Genomic DNA, 7,631 nt, shown 5'->3' with positions numbered 1-7,631 from the left:
GCACTTGGCGACAGTGGAAAGGAAAAACTCCCTTTTAACAGGAAGAAACCTCCAGCAGAACCAGGCTCAGGGAGGGGCAGTCATCTGCCGCGACCGGTTGGGCTGAGGGGAGAGAAAAGACATGCTGTGGAAGAGAGCCAGAGATTAATATCAATTAATGATTAAATGCAGAGTGGATTATAAACAAAGTAAATAAGGTGAATGAGAAACAGTGCATTATGTGAACCCCCCAGCAGCCTAGGCCTATAGCAGCATAACTAAGGGATGGTTCAGGGTCACCTGATCCAGCCCTAACTATAACCTTGATCATAAAGGAAAGTTTTAAGCCTAATCTTAAAAATAGAGAGGGTGTCTGTCTCCCGAATCCAAGCTGGAAGCTGGTTCCACAGAAGAGGCGCCTGAAAGCTGAAGGCTCTGCCTCCCATTCTACTCTTAAGTATCCTAGGAACCACAAGTAAGCCAGCAGTCTGAGAGCGAAGTGCTCTGTTGGGGTGATATGGTACTATGAGGTCTTTGAGATAAGATGGTGCCTGATTATTCAAGACCTTGTATGTGAGGAGAAGAATTTTAAATTCTATTCTAGATTTAACAGGGAGCCAATGAAGAGAAGCCAATATGGGAGAAATATGCTCTCTCTTTCTAGTCCCTGTCAGTACTCTAGCTGCAGCATTTTGGATCAGCTGAAGGCTTTTCAGAAAGCTTTTAGGACAGCCTGATAATAATGAATTACAATAATCCAGCCTAGAAGTAATAAATGCATGAATGAGCTTTTCAGCATCACTCTGAGAAAGGATGTTTCTAATTTTAGAAATATTGCGCAAATGCAAAAAAGCGGTCCTACATATTTGTTTAATATGTGCATTGAAGGACATATCCTGGTCAAAAATGACTCCAAGATTTCTCACAGTGTTACTGGAGGCCAAAGTAATGCCATCCAGAGTAAGTATCTGGTTAGACACCATGTTTCTAAGATTTGTGGGGCCGAGAACAAGAATTTCAGTTTTATCTGAATTTAGAAGCAGGAAATTAGAGGTCATCCAGGCCTTAATGTCTTTAAGACATTCCTGCAGTTTAACTAATTGATGTGTGTCATCTGGCTTCATTGATAGGTAAAGCTGAGTATCATCTGCATAACAATGAAAATTGATGCAGTGCTTTCTAATAATACTGCCTAAGGGAAGCATGTATAATGTAAATAAAATTGGTCCTAGCACAGAACCCTGTGGAACTCCATAATTAACCTTAGTGTGTGAAGAAGACTCCCCATTTACATGAACAAATTGGAGTCTATGAGATAAATATGATTCAAACCACTGCAGTGCAGTACCTTTAATACCTATAGCAAGCTCTAATCTCTGTAATAAAATGTTATGGTCAACAGTATCAAAAGCTGCACTGAGGTCCAACAGGACAAGAACAGAGATGAGTCCACTGTCAGAGGCTCTAAGAAGATCATTTGTAACCTTCACTAATGCTGTTTCTGTACTGTGATGAATTCTGAAACCTGACTGAAACTCTTCAAATAAACCGTTCCTCTGCAGATGATCAGTTAGCTGTTTTACAACTACTCTTTCAAGATTCTTTGAGAGAAAAGGAAGGTTGGAGATTGGCCTATAATTAGCTAAGACAGCTGGGTCAAGTGATGGCTTTTTAAGCAGAGGTTTAATTACAGCCACCTTGAAGGTCTGTGGTACATAGCCAACTAATAAAGACTGATTGATCATTTTTAAGATTGAAGCATCAATAATTGGAAAGACTTCTTTGAACAGTCTAGTAGGAATGGGATCTAACAAACATGTTGCTGGTTTGGAGGAAGTAACTATTGAAGTTAACTCTGAAAGATCAACTGGAGCAAAAGAGTCTAAACAAATACCAGCAGTGCTGAAAGCAGCCGAACATGAAGAATAATCTTTGAGATGGTTATGAATAATTTTTTCTCGAATGTCTAAAATTTTATTTGTAAAGAAATCCATGAAGTCACTACTAGTTAACGTGAAAGGAATACTCGGCTCTACAGAGCTCTGACTCTTTGTCAGCCTGGCTACAGTGCTGAAAAGAAACCTGGGGTTGTTCTTATTTTCTTCAATTAATGATGAATAGTAAGATGTCCTAGCTTTACGGAGGGCTTTTTTATAGAGCAACAAACTCTTTTTCCAGGCTAAATGAGCATCTTCTAATTTAGTGAGACGCCATTCCCTCTCCAGCTTTCGGGTTATCTGCTTTAAGCTGTGCGTTTGTGAATTATACCACGGAGTCAAGCACTTCTGATTTAAAGCTTTCCTTTTCAGGGGAGCCACAGTATCCAAAGTTATACGCAGTGAGGATGTAAAACTATTGACGAGATAATCAACCTCACTGGGAGCAGAGTTTAGGTAGCTGCTCTGCACTGTGTTGGCACATGGCACTGAAGAGCATAACAATGAAGGAATTAGATCCTTAAACTTAGTTACAGCACTTTCAGAAAGACTTCTACTGTAATAAAACTTATTCCCCACTGCTGTGTAATCCATTAAAGTAAATGTAAATGTTACTAAGAAATGATCAGACAGGAGGGGGCTTTCAGGGAATACTGTTAAGTCTTCAGTTTCTATGCCATATGTTAGGACAAGATCCAGAGTATGATTAAAGTGGTGGGTGGGCTCCTTTACATTTTGAGAGAAGCCAATTGAATCTAACAATAGATTAAATGCAGTGTTGAGGCTGTCATTCTCAGCATCTACATGGATGTTAAAATCACCCACTATAATTATTTTATCTGAACTGAGCACTAAATCAGATAAAAAGTTTGAGAAATCAGACAGAAACTCTGAGTAGGGACCAGGTGGACGATAGATAATAACAAATAAAACAGCTTTTTGATTTTCCCAATTAGGATGGACAAGACTAAGAGTCAGGCTTTCAAAAGAATGAAAACTTTGTCTGGGTCTTTGATTAATTAATAAGCTGGAATTGAAGATTGCAGCTAATCCTCCTCCTCGACCTGTGCTTCGAGCATTCTGACAGTTACTGTGACTCGGGGGTGTTGATTCATTTAAACTAACATATTCATCCTGCTGTAACCAGGTTTCTGTAAGGCAGAATAAATCAATACGTTGATCAATTATTAAATCATTTACTAATAGGGACTTGGAAGAGAGAGACCTAATGTTTAACAATCCACATTTAATTGTTTTATTCTTTGGTGCAGTTGATGAAGCTGTATTATTTATTGTTTTTGAATTTTTATGCTTAAATAGTTTTTTGCTGATTTTAGCTTTGGTTTTTGGTGGTCTGGGAGCAGGCACCGACTCTATGGGGATGGGGTTTTGGGGGGATGGCAGGAGGAGAGAAGCTGCAGAGAGGCGTGTAAGACTGCAACTCTGCTTCCTGGTCTCAACCCTGGGTAGTCAGTTTTTAGGAGGGTTAATAAATTTGGCCAGATTTCTAGAAATGAGAGCTGCTCCATCCAAAGTGGGATGGATGCCGTCTCTCCTAACAAGACCAGGTTTTCCCCAGAAACTTTGCCAATTATCTATGAAGCCCACGTCATTTTTTGGACACCACTCAGACAGCCAGCGATTCAAGGAGAACATGCGGCTAAACATGTCGCTCCTGGTCTGATTGGGGAGGGGCCCAGAGAAAACTACAGAGTCCGACATCGTTTTTGCAAAGTTACACACCGAGTCAATATTAATTTTAGTGACCTCCGATTGGCGTAACCGGGTGTCATTACTGCCGACGTGAATAACGATCTTACCAAATCTACGATTAGCCTTAGCCAGCAGTTTCAAATTTCCATGAATGTCGCCTGCTCTGGCCCCTGGAAGACATTTGACTATGGTCGCCGGTGTCTCTAGCTTCACGTTTCTCAAAACAGAGTCACCAATAACCAGAGTTTGTTCCTCGGCGGGTGTGTCGCCGAGTGGAGAAAAACGGTTAGAGACGTGAACAGGTTGGTGGTGTACCCGGGGCTTCTGCTTAGGACTACGCTTCCTCCTCACCGTCACCCAGCTGGCCTGTTTTCCCTGCTGCTCGGGATCTGCTGGGGGGGAGCTAACGGCGGCTAAGCTACCACGGTCCGCACCCGCTACAGGGGCCTGGCTAGATGTAGGATTTTCCAGGGTGCGGAGCCGAGTCTCCAGTTCAGAAAGCCTGGCCTCCAGAGCTACAAACAGACTACATTTATTACAAGTACCGTTACTGCTAAAGGAGGCCGAGGAGTAACTAAACATGTGACACCCAGAGCAGGAAAGTGCAGGAGAGACAGGAGAAGAAGCCATGCTGGTAGTGAGTCGGCTAAGGGCTAAGCTACTAGCTGAGCTAAGCTAGCGAATTTCTAAAAACAAATAAAGTGAGTAATGTGAATACAGGTGATTCAGCAAAGAGTATGCTATTTAAAGTAGGTGAAGATTACACTAAAATATGTTATTATTCAGATAAATCGAGTTATACAGATATAACAGCTAACAGACAGCAAAACACTGTGCTCCAAAACAGGAACAGGAAGTGATACAATACCGCAGTATTTAGAGACCGATAACAAAAAAATTGCTTTGCTTTATGGTTATTCTAGACTAGATACACTCCCCTGAAATCAGTATTTTTGCATTTATTTGCTTGCAAATGTAACCTGTCATTTGCTTGTATAATTGTGCCCTATTGTGCCCTTCAAAATGGTAATTTATGGACTATAACTATATGGTATACATATTATTTTATATATATTATGGTATATATTATTGTGCAAGCAATATGTGTTGTGAAATGCAATGTGGTGTTTTTCTGTAGTTGTGCTAAATGTAAAAAATGTCTAGAAAAAGTATTAAAAATGATATGCATAAAAGGAAAATATGTGTCATTTGTGCAAACATGCAATTTGCAAAGAAGAAATGCGCCATCCTTCAGCTCTGAGAGGAAAAAATACACAAAATTCTTAATATGGCTCATGTATCAATATGTCATCACTTCAGCATTCAACACTTTTTGCTCAGTGTTGAGCAAAGTCAGAGTGTCTTTTTGTATCTACATTAAACACAGTTCTCACACAGTGGGACAACTGGGACTGTGAGACTCCTTTGGTGGATTTATGTGTTTGATGTTGTCCTGAATCCAACAGCGTTACATTTCTCCTACTACGTCTGCTTTGTCTGCTTAATTAAAATGACCCCTCCTGCATAGATTATAAATCGGTGCATTTGTACTTTCATTTCCATTTGATTATGCTGAATGGATTGCCAATTTACATTTGCAAGGACTTCAGCTGTATTTGGCTGTAGACATGCCCGTGTAAATAAGTGAGACAGAAGCCTCCATATGGACATTTCAATTTCTATGTTCTCCCCTTTCAGTATAAAAATTGGTCACTTTGTGGTTTAGGCAGCATGAAGGGTCTGAAACTGTGTTAGCAACATGAGCATGCTTTCAGGACCTAAAAGGTTGAGATTTATCTGTTCCCCATACTAACAGGCTTAACTAGCTTGTTAGCATGCTACTTAGCACCAAACTCAGTAAAGCTGAGGGTGATGGGAATATCAGTAGTCTGTCTTACTTAATTTGTAATCCATTCAACTGTTCCTGACATAGAGAAACCTTTCCTATATACTTGCACTCAAATGCTCTACATAGGTTGATTGCATTCTGCTGCAGAGGTCATTGTCATTCCCATTAACCTACATTTAAGAGGGAGCAGTTCAACCAGCCATCTCATGTTAAACGAGCTAAATAGCACCTGTTATTTTGTGTTGCTGTGACATTAGCTTACACAAGTAGAAGGCTGATTTCAGCAGGCACCCGAGACGTGCCACATAAAATAATAACTATAATGTGAATGTTTGGTGATTTATACATTTGCCTAACAAGCGAGAGATTCCTAGTTCAGTCCTGGGAAGAGACTCAGATCCTTTTTGGGACTCTGTCAGGAAGAGCATGAAAACCCTGCCAAATCAAATGTGCTGATCAACAACAAAGTGTATCAGTGTATTAAAACACTCGGACATTCAGAACTTGGTAACTGGTATATTAGTAATGACATCCATCCATCTAGCTTTTACCATTTATCGAATTCAGGGTCACAGGTATTTGTAATGTTGAATGTTTTACTTAATTATTTAAATTTTGGTACATGTATAACCAAACAACTTCAGTGAAAATACATACATTTCATTTAAGATGGTGTACTTGTTATTATCCCTTATTTTTTTTTTATAAAGTTGATTCTTTATTAGGAATTTAATGGTGTATCTTCTTCAGTTAAAATGGGTTTTGTGATGTTTACCTGTACTATTGCAATACTTTTGTGAAATTTATGAAAATCCTTAAACCTAGAGAGTAGAGCTGTTATAGATCAGTACCCACAGGTTTTGAGTGTCATGATCAGCAATTGACACAGGTGCAATGTTTGTGGTTACACATCCTTTTAGCCAGTATAGTGTATGTACAGTAACCACCTAGCAAATAAAACAGCTTATAGTGAGTTATATGTGAGGTTGGACACTAAGAATGGAGTAAAGGACTTATATTGATTGGCCAGGCAGTGCGATTGAGCTGGAAAGGATGTGCAGCAGGTTAGGGTGGGCTATAATAGAGATGGAATTGTAATAACAAGTGAAGAAAGTGTGTTGAGAAGGTGGAATGAGTATTTTGAGAGGCTGATGAGTGAAGAAAATGAGAGACTGAGGAGGATGGATGGAGGTAAGATGGTCAATCAGGAAGTGCAGAGGATTAGTAACCAGAAAGTGAGGGCGGCTATGAAGGGTGAAAAAGCTGATGGCATACCTGTGGAGATCTCTGGGAGAGACGCAGTGGATTTTTTTATTTGTTGTTGTTTAGCACAATCTTGGAGAGTGAGAGGATGCCTGAGGAATGGAAAAGAAGTGTACTGGCTCTAATTTTCAAAAACAAGGGTGAACACTCAGTGTCACAGTTGATTTGTGACAGAAGGAAAGCAGCGAGACGGAAGGTTTACAATCTGGTCGTCAGACCTGCTATGATGTCTGGTTTGGAGAAAATGGCATTAATGAAAGTTAGGAGGTGGAGCTGGAGGTGGCAGAGCTGAAGATGCTAAGATTTACATTATGATTGACCAGGAGGGTCAGGATTAGAAATGAATGAATGAATTAGAATAAATTATCAGCTCAGATTGAGTGCTTTGGAGAGAAAACAGAAATAGTCTGGACACGCTGAAGAGGTTGTAGTGAAGGAGGACATGCAGAGGGTTGGTGTGACAGAAGATGCAAGTGATGGACGGAGAGGATCCCCTGTAGTGACTCCTAAAGGGAGGAGCTGAAAGAAGAAAAAACAGGCTTATTTAGGCATCAACAACCAGACACATATAGACACGTGAAGCTGATTGTAGTGGATTTTTTTTTTTATTTGGCCTCTACTGATACAAAGTCGAATACCATAGTTCCCATTCTTACAATCAGTAAACACTGTAGCGTTATATTTTGACCATTTTTGCTGCTGTCTTTAAATCATTGGGTTTTCTGCTTCATCATAGCTGTTTGGCTTTGAATGAGAACACATACTGTTTGTGTATGTGTGTTTCAGAGGGTGTGTGTTAAGTGGGTATGGAGGGTGTCCAGAACATGTGAGCTGCTGCTTGCTGTTCACTCCCATCTCGAAGCAGAGACGACAGACACACAGAGACTGAC

Source organism: Archocentrus centrarchus, chromosome 9 (genome assembly GCF_007364275.1).
Source record: "Archocentrus centrarchus isolate MPI-CPG fArcCen1 chromosome 9, fArcCen1, whole genome shotgun sequence".
NCBI lineage: Eukaryota > Metazoa > Chordata > Actinopteri > Cichliformes > Cichlidae > Archocentrus > Archocentrus centrarchus.
This window is presented reverse-complemented; position numbering follows the sequence as displayed.